This window comes from Papio anubis, chromosome 2 (assembly GCF_008728515.1).
Source record: "Papio anubis isolate 15944 chromosome 2, Panubis1.0, whole genome shotgun sequence".
NCBI classification, from domain to species: Eukaryota; Metazoa; Chordata; class Mammalia; order Primates; family Cercopithecidae; genus Papio; species Papio anubis.
This window is the reverse complement of record NC_044977.1, coordinates 71,320,650-71,341,253: the sequence shown is the minus strand read 5'-3', so window position 1 is coordinate 71,341,253 and position 20,604 is coordinate 71,320,650. Positions and strand designations below refer to the sequence as shown.

The 20,604-nt window shown below is 40.1% G+C and overlaps 1 pseudogene across 1 annotated transcript; it reads left to right on the top strand.

Moving 5' to 3' along the window:
• The first annotated feature begins 4,858 nt into the window (after positions 1 to 4,858).
• On the top strand, positions 4,859 to 6,112 carry LOC101026587 (annotated as a pseudogene). The gene has a single exon (XR_651624.4). The product of XR_651624.4 is annotated as an ADP/ATP translocase 2 pseudogene (transcript).
• Positions 6,113 to 20,604: the final 14,492 nt, after the last annotated feature.

Here is a 20,604-nt window from a genome sequence, read left to right as displayed (position 1 = left end):
GAGGAAATGCTCAGGGTTCTCAACGTCAGCACTATTGACATTTTGGCCAGATAATTCTTTACTGTGGGAGGTGCACTGTAGGGTGTTTAGCAGTATCCCTGGTCTCTTCCCACAAGACACCAATAGCATTTCACAGTTGTGACAACCAAAAATAGCTCCACATTGCCAAACATTTGCTGGGGGTGGGGATGGGGCTCAAAATTAGCACCAGTTGGGAATCAATGAGGCACAGATATATATTACACACACATACATGTGTATGTTTCTAATAAAAAAGTTATATGTGCTTTATACAAAAAAATTCAAAAATACAGAAAATTCCACTCAAAATAAAAAGTCAACGATGCTTCATCCACTCAGAGCTTATCATTAGTGTTTTATCTATTTCCAATTTTTCCTATATATTTTATTTCAACAAAACCAAAAGTTGGGGTTATATAAAAAAATACTGTTTCGCAGTCTGCAATTTTTTGCAGATTACATGTTATGAAACCTCACAGAGGTATAGTTTTCCTTACTATAGCCATAACATAATCTATTTTGCCAATCTGTTATTGTTGGATATTTAGAGATTAGTCCCAATACTGCACCATCATTGGTAATGTTTTGATGAATATCTTCATATATTTCTTTGATTGTTTTGTTAGGAAAAATTTCTAAGGAATGTTCTTAGAGAAAAGTTAGCTGATATGTTGGGGTTTGTATCTGTAATATTTACTATCTCAGTGGTATAAGGCATAGTTTTCTGCCTTAACATACACATTTTATTTCTCTAGTGCTTTTAACTTTCCACAGTACTTTCCACCTTACCAAGCACACAGGGAAGCTACCAATTGTTCCCATTTTACTGATGAGAAAACTGATGTCATAGAAGTTAAACAACTTGCCTATGGCAACATAATTATTTTACAAGAATTCTAAAACTCAACTCGCTTGAGTCCTGGGCTTTTTGCTATTAGTGCTTACTTTGGCAGCATGTATACCACCAAAATTGACATAATCCAGAGAAAGAAGATTCGTATAGTATGCCCCGTACTCACAAATGACATGCAAATTTGTGAGCACTGTGGTGTTAAGAACATTTTAAATTATGAGTCCTATTTCTAAGTATAATTTTCTATAAATTTCAGAGGTCCCAAAATGTAATCAAAGCTATGGACCTCAGATGGGTGAATCTACCAGTTCCCATGAAAAATTCCACAACCAATCTTGTCTCCAAATGCTGATTTGGAGGGTTAATATCTAAAGTGCTAATTCCAACATCTGCTTCTTTCTTATCCCTAAAGCCAAATTAAGTTGGCACAGTCTGTTTTTACTTCCAGCTTCCCTCTAATACAGATTTATTACCAATTAATTTCTTATCAAGGAAAAACAATCCCATCATAAGTATTTTAGATAATGACATCTAAGTATTTTATATTGCTTTAAGTCTGAACAGTTAGAATAGAGTGCATCCAATGTTCATTACCTCTTAATGCTTGCATTCTTTTATCATGTTTTGATTCACCAAAATAAAAAAAAAAGAAAAAGAAAATGCTACCCACTGCTTTGACTCTTTTTTAAGTTTAATGAGATTAAATAAATTCTGGGGAGGGGAGAGAAGAATACAGCTTACTAATATTTTAAGTGGTTTATGGAAATACTCCTACCACGGGCACAATTTTAAACAAAAGCCAACTTCTGCAGTGCTATTGAAGGTTAATGAATGCCTTAATAACACGCAGAGGAAAATGTGATGAGTTGATTAGATACAGAAATATTCTAGACCTCTGAAATACAGTTAGAAAAACAACTCAATTGTACTCAGAGACAGAACTCATGACAAAGAATTATCTTAACTTCCTAGTGATCCATTTCACCACCCATTAATAGTAAATGATCTTCTTGGCAGTGTATGTTGAGGTAATTGACACTGATTTGAGATTTAGACTTTAAAGCTCCAGGTAAATCTTGAACCAATTCCTCTCAGTTATAATAAAACTTGGAAAATTTAGAACATCATATAACTTTTCTATTCCCTAGAACCTAGTTGTTGCCAATCCTTCTTTCAGTTAATTAAAATTCTTTTGCAGGGATATACTTTTTAAAAATGAATTATTTGACATATTCTTCTGGAAATTTTATTTTTCTTTTCCCAGTTGCCTATGTAGTCTTTGGAATGGTTCTGTATGTATATCTCTTTGTGTGTGTGTGTGTGTGTGTGTGTGTGTAAGATTGTTACTTTCAAATAGACTTGCTTTCTAATCATATTACATAAAGATGAAATAAACAGTGTTTTTTAGAGTTTGGCAAATTCCAATAGGGTTGCTATTTGATCCTTGGAGTCTTGAGCAATAGGATACAGAAGATATCACACTGCTTGGACAAAGAAGGCAAATATCAGATAACAGAGGCCATCTGAACACATAGGCAGTTAGGGAGCTCTCAAAGAATGTGAAGGACAAGTAGATAGAAAAAAAAAACATGCAGAACAACAGTAAAAAGTTATTTTAAAAAAAACTGATAGATAGGCCAGGCATGACAGCTCATGCCTGTAATCCCAGTACTTTGGGAGTCTGAGGTGGGCGGATCACTTGAGGTCAGGAGTTCTAGACGACGCTGGCCAACAGCTGAACTCAGCTCTACTAAAAAAAAGAAAAAATACCAAAAATTAGCTGGGCATGGTGGTGTGTGCCTGTAGTCCCAGCTACTCAGGAAGCTGAGGCAAGAGAATCGCTCGAACCCGGAAGACCGAGGCTGCAGTGAGCCAAGACTGCTCCGCTGCACCCCAGCCTGGGTGAAAGAGTGAGACTCCATCTCAAAAAAAAGATACATTCTCCAACACTGATGAGTCTTGAAAACATTTTGCTCAATGAAATAAACCAATCACAGAAGACTACATATTGTGTGATTTCATTTCTATGAAATGTCCAGAATAAGCAAATCTACAGAGAGAGGAAAGACACTAATAGCCAGGGGATGGGGAAAGGAGAAATGGAGAGTGATTGCTTATTATGGTTTCTTAATATACATAGGGTTTCTTTTTGCGGTGAAGACAATTTTCTAAAATTAAGTAGGGATGATGGCTGCACAACTCTGTCAATATACTGAAGCCACTGAACTGTACACTTTAAAGGGGGTGAATTTTATGGTACGTGAATTATATCTCAATAAAGCTGTTTTTTTATAAAAAAAAAAAAAAAAAAAAAGGCAGAGACAGAATTAAAGAGTTAGAATAAAAGAACCAAGAGCCTGAGATGGACAGAGGATTCCATCATTAGAAGAAGCTTTTTTCCTCACTGGTTCAAGTTGGCTAATGAGGTTTCCAGACAACTTTGATGTGACTAATTGGAAATTTTTTCAAAAGCAAGTTAAAATCAACACTGGGCTTGTGCCAGCCAGATTCAGCAAATATTGTCCAGGCACCTACTATGCACTAGCTGCCTAAAATATAAAGAGATCGTGGCCCTTTTGGAGTGACAAGCTTTTAACTAAAAAGTAAAATATTTTCGACTGGGCACAGTGGCTCATACCTGTAATCCCAGCACTTTGGGAGGCCAAGGTGGGAGGATCAGTCAAGCCCAGGAGTTTGAGACCAGCCTGGGCAATATAATGAGATCTTGCCGGGCGCGGTGGCTCAGGCCTGTAATCCTAGCACTTTGGGAGGCCAAGATGGGCGGATCACAAGGTCAGGAGATCGAGACCATCCTGGCTAAAATGGTGAAACCCCGTCTCTACTAAAAAATACAAAATACTAGCCGGGTGAGGCGGCAGGCGCCTGTAGTCCCAGCTACTCGGGAGGCTGAGGCAGGAGAATGGCCTGAACCCGGGAGGCGGAGCTTGCAGTGAGCTGAGATCCGGCCACTGCACTCCAGCCTGGGCAACAGAGAAAACCCCAATCCAAAAAAAAAAAAAAAAAAATGAGATCTCGTCTCTAGAAAAAAATTTAAAATTATGCATAGAGGGAGAATCACTCAAGTTCAGGAGGTCAAGGCTGCAGTGAGCTGTGATCATGCCAGTGAGCTCCAGCCTGTGCAACAGAGTGAGAATCTGTCTCAGAAAAAAAAAAAAAAACTAGAATATTTTTTGAAAAAAAGGAAGTACACATACTAAGAATGAGTTTTTCAAGTGATAAAATTATGAGTATTTTCTTTTTTCCAGTAGTCTACAATATAATGACTTTTGTATTATAAAGAAATGGAAATACATTTTTAAAGGAAAAAGTATTACTGTGTGATCTAATAAATGCTCTATGAAAGCACACAGGAAGGAGAAAGAAGTTGGGCCTGAGGAAGGAAGGTCAGAGAAAGCTTGACAGGCAATTATTTGACATTAACCCCAAGAGATGGGAATCACAGGCTTGAAAAGGACTGAGGATGTTCCTCCGCCCTTCAAGCCCCCACCGCGGCCCCAGCCCCTCTCCGGGGAACTAAGAGGCTGCATGCTCAGGTCCAGGGAAATGTCCCCCCTTCTCTGTGGCCTCCACCCATGATCAGCGCCTCCCTTTTGCTTCAGTAAGGGCAGGAAGACTGGTAACAAATAAAAAGTCATTAGGAAGGAATTCACTTCTGGGTTTGGCCCAGTGGGTACCACTTCAGACTCTTATTGTTGCCAAAGCACATAATATGGCAAGACAATTGCTCTATCACTGTAGAAGTTAGTGTTGGGGGCATTACTATTAATGCCCACACAGCATGTGGCCAACAGATACAGAAAAGCCTCTATCAGTTCAGTTACTCTGAGGAGAGAGGGTCACCTTTCCAAAGTTGATGCAGAGTTCATTTTTCACTGTGAGCTATGTTCATCACGGCAGTTCTGATCCCATCCTCCTTTGCAGTTCTTGTAGTTATCCCAGCCTTCTCTGATGGAACGAAAGAAGATGGTAAAAACTACACTGGCTCCGCAGCGCCGGAGTCAAAGCCGGTTCCCGGCCCAGTCCCGTCCCGCAGCAGCCTGCCTCCTCTTTCCTTTCAACATGACAGATGCCGCTGTGTCCTTCGCCAAGGACTTCCTGGCAGGTGGAGTGGCCGCAGCCAGATCCAAGACGGCGGTAGCGCCCATCGAGCGGGTCAAGCTGCTGCTGCAGGTGCAGCATGCCAGCAAGCAGATCACTGCAGATAAGCAATACAAAGGCATTATAGACTGCGTGGTCCGTATTCCCAAGGAGCAGGGAGTTCTGTCCTTCTGGCGCGGTAACCTGGCCAATGTCATCAGATACTTCCCCACCCAGGCTCTTAACTTCGCCTTCAAAGATAAATACAAGCAGATCTTCCTAGGTGGTGTGGACAAGAGGACCCAGTTTTGGCGCTACTTTGCAGGGAATCTGGCATCAGGTGGTGCCGCAGGGGCCACATCCCTGTGTTTTGTGTACCCTCTTGATTTTGCCCGTACCCGTCTAGCAGCTGATGTGGGTAAAGCTGGAGCTGAAAGGGAATTCCGAGGCCTCGGTGACTGCCTGGTTAAGATCTACAAATCTGATGGGATTAAGGGCCTGTACCAAGGCTTTAACGTGTCTGTGCACGGTATTATCATCTACCGAGCCGCCTACTTCGGTATCTATGACACTGCAAAGGGAATGCTTCCGGATCCCAAGAACACTCACATCGTCATCAGCTGGATGATCGCACAGACTGTCACTGCTGTTGCTGGGTTGACTTCCTATCCATTTGATACTGTTCGCCGCCGCATGATGATGCAGTCAGGGCGCAAAGGAACTGACATCATGTACACAGGCACGCTTGACTGCTGGAGGAAGATAGCTCGTGATGAAGGAGGCAAAGCTTTTTTCAAGGGTGCATGGTCCAATGTTCTCAGGGGCATGGGTGGTGCTTTTGTGCTTGTCTTGTATGATGAAATCAAGAAGTACACATAAGTTATTTCCTAGGATTTTTCCCCCTGTGAACAGGCATGTTGTATTATATAACATATCTTGAGCATTCTTGACAGACTCCTGGCTGTCAATTTCTCAGTGGCAACTATTTACTGGTTGAAAATGGGAAGCAATAATATTCATCTGACCAGTTTTCTCTTAAAGCCATTTCCATGATGATGATGGGACTCAATTGTATTTTTTATTTCAGTCACTCCTGATAAATAACAAATTTGGAGAAATAAAAATATCTAAAATAAAAAATAAAAATAAAAAAAATAAAAAAACTACACTGGCTCAAACCCATGGGCCACCCCCTCATACATTCTAAGTATGTCACAGCGAGGAAGACTAGTATGATAAAATAGCACAGGTTTTGGAGTTAGGCATCGGGATTTGAACCCTGGCTCAATTGACTCAGCAGCTAATTGGCTTTGGGAAAGTTATTCCACCTCTCTGGTGCTTCCTGTCTTCCTCTATAAAGTGGGAATAGTATTCAAACTTCCCTCATAAGGTAGTTGAAAAATATACATACAATCACCTGGCACCAGAGGTACTGAACAAATTTGAAGTCACTTTTATCAGTTTTGGGTTTTTTTTTTTTCTTTTGTGTGTGTGTGTGTGTGAGAGAGAGAGAGACAGACAGACAGACAGAGAGAGAGAAATGGAGTCTCGCTCTGTCACCAGGCTGAAGTATAGTGGCACAATCTTGGCTCACTGCAACCTCCACCTCCTGGGCTCAAGCAGTTTTCCTGCCTCAGCCTCTCGAGTAGTTGGGACTATAGTTGCGTGCCACCACACCCAGCTAATTTTTGTATTTTTAGTAGAGATGGGTTTTCACCATGTTGGCCAGGATGGTCTCGATCTCTTGACCTCATGATCCACCCGCCTCAACCTCCCAAAGTGCTGGGATTACAGGTGTGAGCCATTGTGCCTGGCCTTATTAGCTTTTCTAATGAGAGACTTCCTATAGCAATGTCTATAAAAGTTTAACAACATTACCTATGAATTCTATCACTTTTCTTCCTTAATTTATTTAGCTAATGAACATACATTTGTGTACATATAAATATATACAACAAATAAATAAATAAATAAATAAATATATACAACATACATATATATATTAGTCCATTCTCACACTGCTATAAAGAACTACCTGAGACTGGGTAATTCATAAAGAAAAGGGGTTTAATTAACTCACAGTTTTGTAAGCTATACAGGAAGCATGGCTGGAAGACCTCAGGAAACTTAAAATCATAGTGGAAGATGAAGGGGAAGCCAGTACTTCTTACCACGGCAGAGGAGGAAAGGGAGAGTGTGCGAAGGGAAGGTGCTATACACTTGTAAACAACCAGATCTAGTGAGAACTCACTCACTATCATGAGGAGAGCAAGGGGTAAATCTGCCCTCATGATTTAGACACCTTCCATCAGGTCCCTCCCCCAACGTTGGGAATTACAACAGAAAATGAGATTCGGGTGAGGACATAGAGCCAAACCATATCAATATACATATCTATATCTATATGTTATCTCATTTATTAGAATTGTCTTGGTTGCAAATAACAGAAATTCAATGTTACTGGTTTAGAGACTCTCCCAAAAATAAGAGAATATTTATTGATTCACATATATGAAAACTCAGGACAGGTTAGTTTCAAGCACAGCCACATCCTGTTACCCAAATAATACCATCATAAACTGGTCTCTCTTCAGGTTTTAATCTTTGTTTTTCTGTGTGGTTAAAATGAGTTAACATACATAACATGCTTAGAATAGTGCTTAGCTCATAATAAGCACTATATAAATATTTGCTACTATTATTTCATTTAATCCTCCCCACCATCCTATGAAGCATGTACTGTTATTATTCTATTTTTACAGATACAGAAACTGAGGTGGTATACCTATTCAATAATGGAGCTGGGTCAGGCAGCCTGATTCAGAAGGCTTTTCTTGACCAATTCTCCAACCGTCTCCTCACTGGGCTAGAAAGGAAGGTTGAGCCTTGATTGGAAAGGGCTAGGAAACACAACCCCTAAAGGACAGATTCTTTAAAAAGAAAGCATTTGAGCCAGAAAGCCTGGGCCCTTTGCTCCCGGAAGGGTACCATCCTCTCAAATCTTTTTTTTTTTTGAGACGGAGTCTCACTGTGTCGCCCAGGCTGGAGTGCAGTGGCCGGATCTCAGCTCACTGCAAGCTCCACCTCCCGGGTTCACGCCATTCTCCTGCCTCAGCCTCCCGAGTAGCTGGGACTACAGGCGCCCGCTGCCTCGCCCGGCTAGTTTTTTGTATTTTTTAGTAGAGACGGGGTTTCACCGGGTTAGCCAGGATGGTCTCGATCTCCTGACCTCCTGATCCGCCCGTCTCGGCCTCCCAAAGTGCTGGGATTACAGGCTTGAGCCACCGCGCCCGGCCTCAAATCTTTTTCTTTTTGAAAGTGAAAATAAGTTTCTACTTTTTTATAATTCATGCATGAATCCTATTAATCCTTCACAAAGGCAATTTTACCCCCTCAAAAATTCCAGAGACAGGGCCAGGCACAGTGGCTCACATCTGTAATCCTTTGGGAGGCCGAGGCAGGTGGATCACCTGAGTAACAGAAATTCCAGACTGCCTGGTTACGGTGAAACCTCATCTCTACGAAAAAATACAAAAAAAAAAAAAAAAGATTACAGGTGGCAGGCACCTGAATCCGCTACCAGAGGTTGGCAGTGAGATCGCTGAACCCAGGAGGTAGATAGGTGAGTTGAGATCGTATATTGCACCCAGCTCAGATAGAGCAAAATTAATGCCTGCCAGGCAACAAATGCGTCCAAAATCGTTGGTCACCGTTCGCCTGCGCTGGAGCGCACGGGAATCCCAGCTTCACTGTAGCTCCGCCTCCCGGGTTTACGCCATTCTCCCGCTTCAGCCTCCCGAGTAGCTGGGACTACAGGCGCCCGCCACCTCGCCCGGCTAGTTTTTTGTATTTTTTAGTAGAGAGGGGGTTTCACCGTGTTAGCCAGGATGGTCTCGATCTCCTGACCTCGTGATCCACCCGTCTCGGCCTCCCAAAGTGCTGGGATTACAGGCTTGAGCCACCGCGCCTGGCCGAATTGGTTATTCTTTGTTGACAACTCCATCTCCCAACTCTAATCTATCTTCTGCTCTTGCCTGTACTTCTGCTTGGTTCTGTGTCCTCTGGAGCTGATGGATGGAACCTCTAGATTCCCTTACCCTGGTTTCTAATTGGGTTTGGCCAATGAGGTGTCTTCTTTTGTGGCTTCAGGCCCACAGGTGGTGATAGCTTCCCATGATTTCTAACCCCTGAGGGCTTCGCCGCCTCTTCCTGGTTTTCTTCACTCAAGTCATACCTTTGCAAAGAGCCCCTTTGCATCATTCTCTTCCACTAAAATCTTGGAGTTTGCCTCAGCTTCCAGGCCTATATCATGGTTGTTGTGGGCCCTTGGCACTCCTACTTACATGACCTCCTTCCTCTATAAAAAAACTATTGAAAATAAAAAATTTAAAAAAGAACTTTTTAAAGCCATTGAAAATTATATTTTATGATTGTGTTGATATAAAGGCATGTCATCCAGACTGGATTATAATCATTTTTTTTTCCAATTTCAAAAGAAATTAAAATACTCCATGGGCCCTAGTCACTGTGCCTACTGTGCCTAATGGAGAAGTTGGTCCCAGTTATTTTCTACGGAGGCCACTCTAATGGATGCATCCTCTTCTACCCATAGGCCTAACTGACAGAAAATGAACAGGAGCTCCCTGGAAGGTGGGCTACTATCAAGTTAAAATCACGATCCTTGGATCAAATTTCCCAAACAGCCTGTTTCCATTACAGTGAGCTCAGCATCCTTGTCCCTAAGTATATCCTATTTCCAAGTCACAACTATGATGACAAGATAACAGAAAAAAATGGTGTATCTACTGTTGAATTAATGCCTAATTCACTCACCACATTCCAGTGACGGGAGGCACAACAATCACATAGTTCATTAATCATTCTCCATTTCCTCTATGTTAATCTATCACTCTATACCTGGGAAGGAGAGAACATTTTCCTTATGTTCTCTGCTCAGAAAGATCCTTTAAAAAAAAAAAAAAAATCACATTTTTCCTCCCAGTTGGAATTTGTTTTGTTTTCAAATGAGATCTGAGAAGTTTTTGAATGATGAATACTGCCTTTAATTGGCAATTTGTTAAGTATCGATGATACTGGTTATATTTAAGATTCTATTTGTTCACCCGGCCCTCAGTCTGTGGCCGTCTCATAGACCAGGCAGAAAATAATAGAAAATATAAAATTACACTGGGAAGAAGACAAAGCTAGACAGCAGAAGTACTTTTAAATCTAAAACCAGCAGTTATTGATTTTCTGTTGGAGGTAAACACCTCATACTCTACCCAAATGTGGGACTGATGCTACTTCAGATTCTTTCTTTGCCTTTTTAAAAACATCATTTCTAATTGCAAGTTAATGCTGAATTTAAATCTCTACGCTCCTGGATTTTTCTGCACTTCTTCCCAGTTGGTTCTCTGATTGACTGGAGGAATGAGGAAGTTCTGCAAAGGACAAGGGAAGCTGAGAGTTTGCCCCTCAGCACCCTAAATATCAACCATAAAACTAATGAACTGTGGCAACTGAATTGTCTAAGTTCATTCCAAATTATGTCTTGGTAAAGTTCATCTTTGTTTTCAATTATCATCCTGGAATCATAAATGTCGAATCCAGGGTGCAGCTTCTCAGCTCTTTGAGTCTTGTTTGCATTCTTCTTACTGTTAAGCCTATGCCGTGGGTATGTTGTGGCCCACTGCACTGGATACCCAGGGCAATGGGTACAAGTCCTCTTCTTAAAAATGTCAACCTCTTTTTAAAGGAACAAATCTGAAAGAGTCTCTGAAAAAAATTGCCGTGATTCAATGAATCTGCATTTTTGACATGTCGCTAAGGATCGTGTTTTTAAGTATATCCTCTTTAACTATTCATAACGCAGTTACAAATCTTATTTTAAATCTTTTTCTTCATTCTCTTTTGACTACATAACATTTACCCTGACAAGTTTATAAAGAATATTGAGGTTGATACTTGCTGGTCTTAGTAGAAATTAATCAAAATCCATCTGTTCCCTTCTCAGCCTGGACATTTTCATTACAACTAAACCAGGGATTATAGGATTCTTATATCTTCTTTTTTTCCCTACACAGTTCAGTTGATTTAGAAACAATGATTAAAGCTGCTTACTTTAAGGAAGATTGTTTCCAATCTTCCCTTCTTGCAAGGCAGAGAAAGATGAAAGCGTCTTGATCCTGAAATATTTATATCTAAGACTGGAAATCTGTATCAGAGGCATGATGAATGATTGCAACCAAAGACTTTTTTATTTTAAAGTCATATTTCTTATCTTTACACTTTCACTTTCCTTACAAGTTTGAGGAAATAAACGCCAAATTCATTCACTGCCCCCCACCTCAAGTAGATAGATTTTCTACCTTTATTTAATTCTAAGTCCAGTGTGACATAATAAAGAGACATGCAGAGAAAGATTACCTTTCTGACACTATTTATAGGGATAAATATCAGTTATCCTTATGTGGCCTTAGAATGACTGCTTTCAAAGGAATGGAGAACACAAATTAGAGGGAATGAATGTAAGCCTCCCACAAGGGGATACCTTGATCTGGGATTGAAGAAATCTTAAGAATTAGAAGTGATTACTAGAGAGTAATTCTAGGTTTACCCAGCCTCAGACAGGTGCTCTAATTAACTATTCTCATTCTTCTTTTTTTCTATCTAGTTTTCATGCTTTTTTCCCTCTCATGCCCTTATAATTGACGTAAAATGCTTGGATGAGCATTGACAAATGTATACACCCATGCAACCATCACCCTGAATGTTCAGGATCTGGAACATTCCGTACTCAATTTTGGGGGAGCTGTTTTTAAAAATGAGTATTATTATAGTCCTCTGCTAGTAGGAACGAACTCCTCTTTAAATGCCAGATAAAAAGTAAAATAAAACCGAAGGACTGTGAGTTGGTCCCCTACGGAGCCAAATGCTGTTTGAAACCAGTCCGTGTCGAGGGCCTTTTAACAACATAACAAAAAGAGGAACTGATCTTGACCAGCAGGCAGAGGGGTTGGCGTCATGGTCCAAACATCAGATTAGAAACACAATGATTCCCTGGGACTGGACGCTAAATCCTGGCAGACAACGTAGCCTTTCATCTTCTAAAATGGATAAATTGAATGAAGCAAGGCCAATTCTGGGCCAAGTTGTTGGATGAGATTTTTTTTTTTTAAGTTCCTAACTGTTCTACATAGACATTAAAATGTCCATTACAGCAGACCTAGAAATCGTCCTTCTGTCCTTGACATTTCCTCCTTCCTCACTGGTTCCTTTGTAACAGGAAGCCAGCTATTTGCCTTAGGTCCCAGCCCTCTGTTCACTGCACCTCAAGGGTGCTTCCTTTTATGGCAGGATCCCCCTAGATAAAAGGAAAATTATAAACACTCATCCTTAGAAATTTGGAAGGGAATATATATACAGCCTGAGGAGTGCAAAAGGCTCTGCGCTTCATTCAGCTATCGCTGCTCAGGGACTGTAAGTACAAAAATAAAGATGAACTGGCTGGAAAGTATAATAAAGGGAGCTGAATTACAGGGAGTTGTTTTTGTTTTTTAACAAGAGTTCTGTACTGGCAAGTTTTATTGTCACCATATTGTGATACCACAGTGGACTGAAGGATCTCTGAAGCCAGGCTATTTGGGTTCAAGTCCTGACCCTGTCACACATCCGATACATGACCTGGAACAAATTATTTTTTTTTCTGTGCTTTCATTTTTCACTTCTGTAATGTGGACAGTAATAATACCTAGCTCAAGGGTCAACGAACTTTTTCTGTAAAAGGCCAGACACGAAATACTTTAGGCTTTGCAGGCCATGGGCTCAGTAGCAACTGCTCAGCTCCGTCTCATAGCATGAAGCAGCCACAGGCACTATGTAAGCCAATGGGTATGGACATGTCCCAATCAAACTTGCTGAATAGATTCTATATTTGAATCTCATGTCATATTCACTTGTCAAGAAATATCCTTGTTTTGATATTTTTTTTCAACTACTTAAAAATGTAAACAATATTCTTAGCTCACAGGCTGTACAAAAACAAGGAGTAGCCACATTTGGCCATCGGGCCATATCAAGTTGGTCGACTCCTCACGTAGTCTGCAAGTTTGAGTATAACACGTGTAAGGCTCTTAGATAAGTGCCTGATACAACATAAGCACTACTTCCATGTTGTTATTTATTATTATCATCTAGCAGACCATGATGAATGCTACACTCTCTAGAGATCTGGTATCAGTATTATTTCCCAGAAAGTCAACCTTATGGGCTTCTAGTTTTGAGAAAAAGAGATGGAGGTCCTAAGAGAGAAACTGATCTTAGTGTCTTCCTCCAATATCTAAGAAAGATACAGTGAACACTCTCCCCAGATATGGATCCAACATACAGAGTGTGCCATTGTATGGATCTCATCATTTGGGGAATGATTTTTTAAAGCCATTGCTGTCCATTTTTGCACATTAAATCCCACAAAGAGATTTATTTACAACATTAAATCATTTCTTTGTGCTGCCTGGCTACATTTTTAACTATTAAAATATTCATCACACACTCTAAGAACCTAATGCCAAGTGTTTTATGACCTTTTAAAGGATGGCTTCTTTAAAAAATCACCTTCAAATGTGGATGTCAGTTTCCAAGTTGGGGCTAAGGAAGAGCAGTCTATTGTCAAATATCAAGGGGATAAACAAGAGATCATTGCCCATAAAAATACCACTGGAGATGGGCTGATCAAACAGAAATGTACATAATGTGTAAAGCTGTGGGTTAGGGAGGTAGGGATGGGAAGTGAGGAGGAGTTTGGGGCAAAATTTGTTTGCTCTTTAGAATGAGAAACACACTCGACTGTCCACAGCAATGGTTCTCAATAGATGGCAATTTGGGGCCCTAGGAGACATTTGTCAATGTCTGTAGACGTTTTTGATTGCCAGGGGTTACTGTTGGCATCTAGTGGGTAGAGGTCAGAGATGCTGCTAAATATCTTGCAATGCACAGCACAGCCTCCACAAGAGGGAATTATCTGGCCCAAAATTGTCAATAGTGCCAAAGTAGAACAATCTTATAGACTCAGGAACTACTGTGGCTGACCCCCACCTCACACCTGACTTTATGTTGCTGTTATTTCGAATTGGCTATTACAGGCATGTGTCAAACAACTAAAGATCAACACTAGAAAGCATCCCTCCCTATGTCCCTCTGAAGGATCGCAATTCAATTTGAACTCTCCATCCACTCACTTTTTCAAAGGCATCGTGATGGAAAAATTGCAAGATTGGTGTTCATTTAAACTACACAAATTAATTCAATTACCCTGCAGAAAACTGGTACCAGATCACCAGATTGCTGAGCAACTGATGCTAATTTTGTAATTCAATTTACTAATGAGGTAATGTGACAAATGTTTAAAAGCTAGTCATCTGTAGCTAGAACCAAGTCATCCAAGGAAGTTCGTACCTGCTGTGTATTGGGATACAAATCTCCTTGATCTTGACCAAAATGAATCTGTTCAATTTCCTTAAGTAAATAAAGCTCTTTAGACCAACACCAGGTGAAAATGAACTCCCATCCTTTTGCAAAGAATCAAAATACTAAATAAGCAGAAAAAACGAATGAAAAGCTTCTGAATCAACTTATGGAGAGTTGAAATAATTCTGATTAATCTTAACGTAACTTAAAATTATAAGTACGCTAATTAACATTGTATATTTAACACTGTTTTAAAACTTCGTCAGTTTAAAACTTTCGTTTTACAATGAAATTCTATTTATTCTATTTAAATTAAACTTAAATATTTAAATTAAACCTAAAAATGTAGAGTGCTTTACAATTCTATTTAAATTCATATATATTTGTAGAGTGCTTTATAATTTATGAAGTACATTCACATATATTATCTCACTTGAGCCCTAAAATAATTCTGAGAAGCAGGGATGACAGGTATTATTACCCTTGATTTACAGATGGAAACACAGGTTTGAATACATCATATAGGTCCTTTTGGCATAACAGAGGACTCTACTGATGCTATAATGTTTTACAAAATTGGATTACGAGGGAATATGGTACAAACAACTGTTTCTCTTCACTATTGCTGAGTAAACAACCCAACACTCAGTGACTTAAAACAACAAACATTTTGTTGTATTTCACAACTTAGTGGGGCGTGAATTCAGGCAGAGCTCTGATGAGCAATTCTTGTGCTCCATATGGCAACTGTTGACTGGGACCACAGGAATTGCTCTGTAGTGTTCAGCTGGTAGCTGGTTTGGAGGGTCAAGACAGGTTTACTTACACTTCTGGTGGCCTGGAGAGATAGCTGGAAGGCTAGGCTCAGCTGGGTCTCTCTCTCTACATGGGTCCAAGGACCACAGAGTCTCTCCAGCAGGGTAGTAGTCAGATTTCTCAGTGGTGGCTCGGGCACCAACAGCAAATACTCCAAACAACAGGAATGGGAAGCTGCCAGTCTTCTGATACTGGCCCAGGGTCACTTCTGCCATACTGAATTGGTGAAAGCATCTGTGGAGCCCTCCAAGAATTAAGAGGTGGGAAGGCAAGAAATACACTCCACCTATAGATGGAAAGAATGTCCAGAAATTTATGGCTATCTTTAATCTGCCACTTGACCTTAAGAATCTCTTCCAACTCAAATATCGAATGATATTCTTCCCTGATGATGCTGATTTCTTCCCTGACCTTGGGAGTGATTCTTCTCAAAAAAAAAAACTTATACCAGGGGAAACTCCAAACCAGAGAGGCTGATGTAAGCAGTGCTCAGCACCTGTGTGTTCACCTGTATTCTTTGTTGATTTACTGCTCTCTATGATCCTATCCATTCCGGTGGCTTCAGCTACCATTTCTATGCCCATGACATCCATTCTCCGAAGCTCCAAGACTGAGTTCACCAGAAACATTCATTTGGATAGCTCACAGGCACCTCAAATTCAGCACATCCCAAATGGAACTTGCCATCTTTCCTTCCAAACCTGTTTCTCTTTTGCCTTTGCTATCTCAGCAAGCTATGCAACCATCCACCATGTTTTCCAAATCTGTACCCTGAGTAGCATCCTTATCTCCTCCTTCTCCCTCACCCTCTGCAGCCAAATGATAACAAAGGCTTATCAATTCTAACTGCTATTATCTACCACGTTATTCCATCCTCATTGTCACTCTTCTGTTTCATGGACTTCTACACTCTTCTCCTTACTATTTCCCCTGGTCCAGAGTGACCTTTCTATAATCCAAATATGATTATGTTGCTTCCCATTTTTGTTGGAAGGTATACTGTTGAGGATAAAATCTAAACTCCTTAATGTGATTTATAAATGTTGTTCTTGGGTGATTTGACTTAAAGACACCAAATGCCCTCCTACCCTACACATTTCTCTCCCTAGCATTGCCAATAAAATGTCCATGTTATCCATTCCTTCTAGTTAAGGCACCTGAAGTCCTTGTTAATTGCAAATGGTATCTGAGAGGCATGACCCCAGTGAACCTGTTAGCAGCCATTAACTCCTTTATGCCATTCATGAAAGTATCCTCTGTGGCTATTCAGTCCTTTCGAAACTGGTCGTAGGACAGATACGTTTTGAAAAAAGGCAAAGGTTGTCTAAGTTAGTGTCTGGAGCCATTTCTGATATATTCAAATAAAAATAATTTGCTGGTGAACATAAAATATACAAGCATCTGGAAAGATTCTGCATTGTGAAATTATTCTGTATGTGATATTTTTTGATGAAGAATTAAAAAGTTACTGATATCAGTAAAAAAAGAAAAAAGAAGAAGGAGGAGGTGGCCAGTGGCCAGTGCAAATAGCCATTTAGGATCCAAAATTTCAAAATAATTTAATCAGTTTCATTTGATAAGATTAGCATAATAGAGTACCAATTAAAACCCCCCAAAACTAAATTCCAAGGGATGACTTAAATGTATGGGTCACATATAAATTTGGGATATCAATCATTTCTGGAAATGAGGGACCCATCAGGCAAGACTTAAAAATTGTTTCCATATATAGCTCAACTTCTCCATTATAATAGTATTTATTACTATGATAGAATTTGACCTTTAATGGAACTTAACATTTGTGAAACGCAAGTTTTGTCTCCTCCTCATCAATCTTCCACTGATGTTTCACTTCCCCAAGTTCTTATCCTATTGCTTAGAAGCAGAGCACTGACAAGTGACCACCACCATCAGACACTCATGTCCTTACTCTCCCCCATGTCTGAATGTTGGCTGTCTGCACAGACGCTCCTTCATCATGTATATCTTACTTCATCCACCTTTTTCGAATACATCTGCCACATTTTCCATCTTCATCTCTCCCAGCAGCTTCTTAAGCCCCCACATCTTTTATTTTTCAGGCTTGAAATTTTCGATAGTTTGCATTTTTTTTACATTTCAATAGTCCTTGAAGAACAAGTGATGTTTGTTTGCATGGAAAAGTTCTTTAGTGGTGATTTCTGAGATGTTGGTGCATCCATCATCCAAGCAGTGTACACTGTACCTAAAGTGTAGTATTTTATCCCTCACCCCCTCTTGCCCTTCCCCCTGAGTCCCCAAAGTCCATTGTATCACTCTTATGCCTTTGCATCCTCATAGCTTAGCTCCTCCTTATAAGCAAGAACACACAATGTTTGGTTTTCCATTTCTGAGTTACTTCACTTAGAATAATGGTCTCCAACTCCAACCAGATTTCTGCGAATGCCATTATATTGTTCATTTTTATGGTTAAGCCCCTACATCTTATTACTCCACTTTTCAACGCTCCTGTGTCATTTACCTATAAAATCTGAATTCCAATGATGATAATGGCAATGATGATTATTTAGATTATTTAAATTTTTTTCATCACTTTGATGTTATGTTATCTTGAACTATCTCCTATAATCCTTGTATCACCACTATGATGTCTAAGTATCTCATTTACAGAACAGGAAACTGAGACTTAGAGAAGTCAAATGATTTTTCTGAGGTTCTATAATTAATCATGTTTTACAAAGATATTCTGATAAGGCTGGATCAGAAAACTAAACTGGGATCAATCTGTCAAAATCACCTTTTTATACACTAAAATATTTATGAATAAAATGATATGACATTGAGAATTTGCTTCAAAATATTCCAGTGCAGGAGGGAGTGGAGTATAGATAAAATAATTGACCATTATATGGATGACTTGTGAGTGAGTGACGGGTATGTAGGCTCCCATTGTACTATTCACCTTACTTTTGTGTATCTTGGAAGCTAACCATATAAAAAGGTTTTGGGATTTTTTGTTTTGTTTTGTTTTGAGACAGGGTCTCATTCTGTCACCCAGGCTGGAGTGCAGTGGCGCAATCATGGCTCAGTGCAGCCTTGACTTCTTGGGCCTGTGGATCCCCACTGCTCAGCCTCCTGGGTGGCTGGGACTATAGACATGCCAACATGCCTGGCTAATTTTTTTGTATTTTTTGTAGAGATGGGGTTTTGCAAGGTTGCCCAGGCTGGTCTCGAACTCCTGGGCTCAAGCAATCTGCCCACTCTGGCCTCCCAAAGTGTTGGGATTACAAGTGCAATCCACTGTGCCTGGCCCCTTAAAAGGTTTTTTAATGTCATCTTTTTTATACAATTAGAAACTATCCAAGTCCACTGATCAGTATCGCTATTCAATGTTTGTAGATAATTTTGAAAATGTTTCATTATGTGTCTAGGTTATAAATATCTAATATAAGAAGAGCACTCCAGCTTTAACTACAAAGGTCCCATTTTTGTCACACAAGTTTATTTTTTTCTAAACCTCCATAATATGCATTGCATACTTATCTTAGTGGAAGAAACAATTACCCAAGCACTGTGTCCAACTGCATGTTGTTATCTTTTAATTAACCTGTGTAACCTTTTTTACTTAACCTAGTTTGAGAAGTGACAGCCACTGAGCTGTCTAAATAATGTACGCCACTGCTCTTTTATTGGATCTATTCAATCAAAAACAATAATTCCTGGTGTGTGGTCCAGCCCTCTAGAGCTAGATATACTTTTTATTCAGTCATGATCCTTGTCTTGTACATCATTGTTGAAACTTGCCTTGCTAACCAGAGTACTTAGAATTGTTTCAATACAGGAAACAAAGATTGATCCCATATGTGTAATCTTTTCCATATTTCACACAATGTTTTGTGTAAAAGCTATTCTGCTGCTCTGTGTCCATCAACTTAGAATATCCCGTGAATAAAGCAGGTAATTGGATGCTCACATATATGCTGAGGGCTAGATTAAAAGTGCCACATTGGCCGGGCATAGTGGCTCATGCCTGTAATCCCAACGCTTTGGGAGGCCGAGGTGGGAAGATCACCTGAGGTCAGGGGTTTGAGACCAGCCTGGCCAACATGGTGAAACCCTGTCTCTACTAAAAATACAAAAATTAGCCAGGCATAGTGGTGCATGCCTGTTGCCCCAGCTACTCAGGAGGCTGAGGCAGGAGAATCACTTGGACCCAGGAGGTAGAGGTTGCAGTAAGCTGAGATCACGCCACTGCACTCCAACTTAGGTGACAGAGTGAGACTCCATCTCTCAAAAAAAAAAAAAAAAAAAAAAGTGCCACATTTCTGAATGGAATTAAATTTATCAATATGTGATCAAATCTCTAAGAGTGTGCATGCCCTGGAACCCAGTAGTGCCATATCTAGGAATTTATCCTAAGGAGGTAACTGGACAGATGCACAAAGGTTTTTATGCAAGGATATTGAAGGCAGTTTTTTTTTTTTTTTTTTTTTTTTTTTTTTTTGAGACGGAGTCTCGCTCTGTCGCCCAGGCTGGAGTGCAGTGGCGCGATCTCGGCTCACTGCAAGCTCCACCTCCCGGGTTCACGCCATTCTCCCGCCTCAGCCTCCGAGTAGCTGGGACTACAGGCGCCCGCCACCACGCCCGGCTAGTTTTTTGTATTTTTAGTAGAGACGGGGTTTCACCATGTTAGCCAGGATGGTCTCGATCTCCTGACCTCGTGATCCACCCGCCTCGGCCTCCCAAAGTGCTGGGATTACAGGCTTGAGCCACCGCGCCCGGCCGGCAGTTGTTTTTTAAATAGTAAATAGAAAGAGTCTAACTGTCCAACAATATGGGATTGGCTTAATGAAATTATCCACAGAACTCTAAAATGCTGATGCAAATAATTGTATGGTACTAGAGAGGTATTCATTAAATCCTGTTAGTAAACAGGTTATCCACAAATATGCATTTAATGAATATATATATTATATATATACACAAACACACCCACACATATATGGCCTCACATGAAAAAAAATTATCTCTACCTACATATATGTGTGTAAAATTTGTGTAAAATGTATGTATTTAAGGGAGAGTTGTGGAGGAGAGTGTGCGCACAGCTTAGGTCTGGATTGAGAAATATGGTATCCTTTAGGTGATTTTTTTCTAGCAGTATCTTCATGTATTTCTATAATGGAATACTACTACAAGTAGTAGCTACACAAGAAATAAAAAGGAACAAAAATAACAGATAAAACCTATTCTGTCTAAATGTGTTTCAAATGTTCAGATAAAAGGCAAGTGAAACAACCCAGAGAAGATATAAAAAACCTTTTGGGCCGGGAGCATTGTTTCAATAAAGAAAAGCCTTTCCGTATTAATTA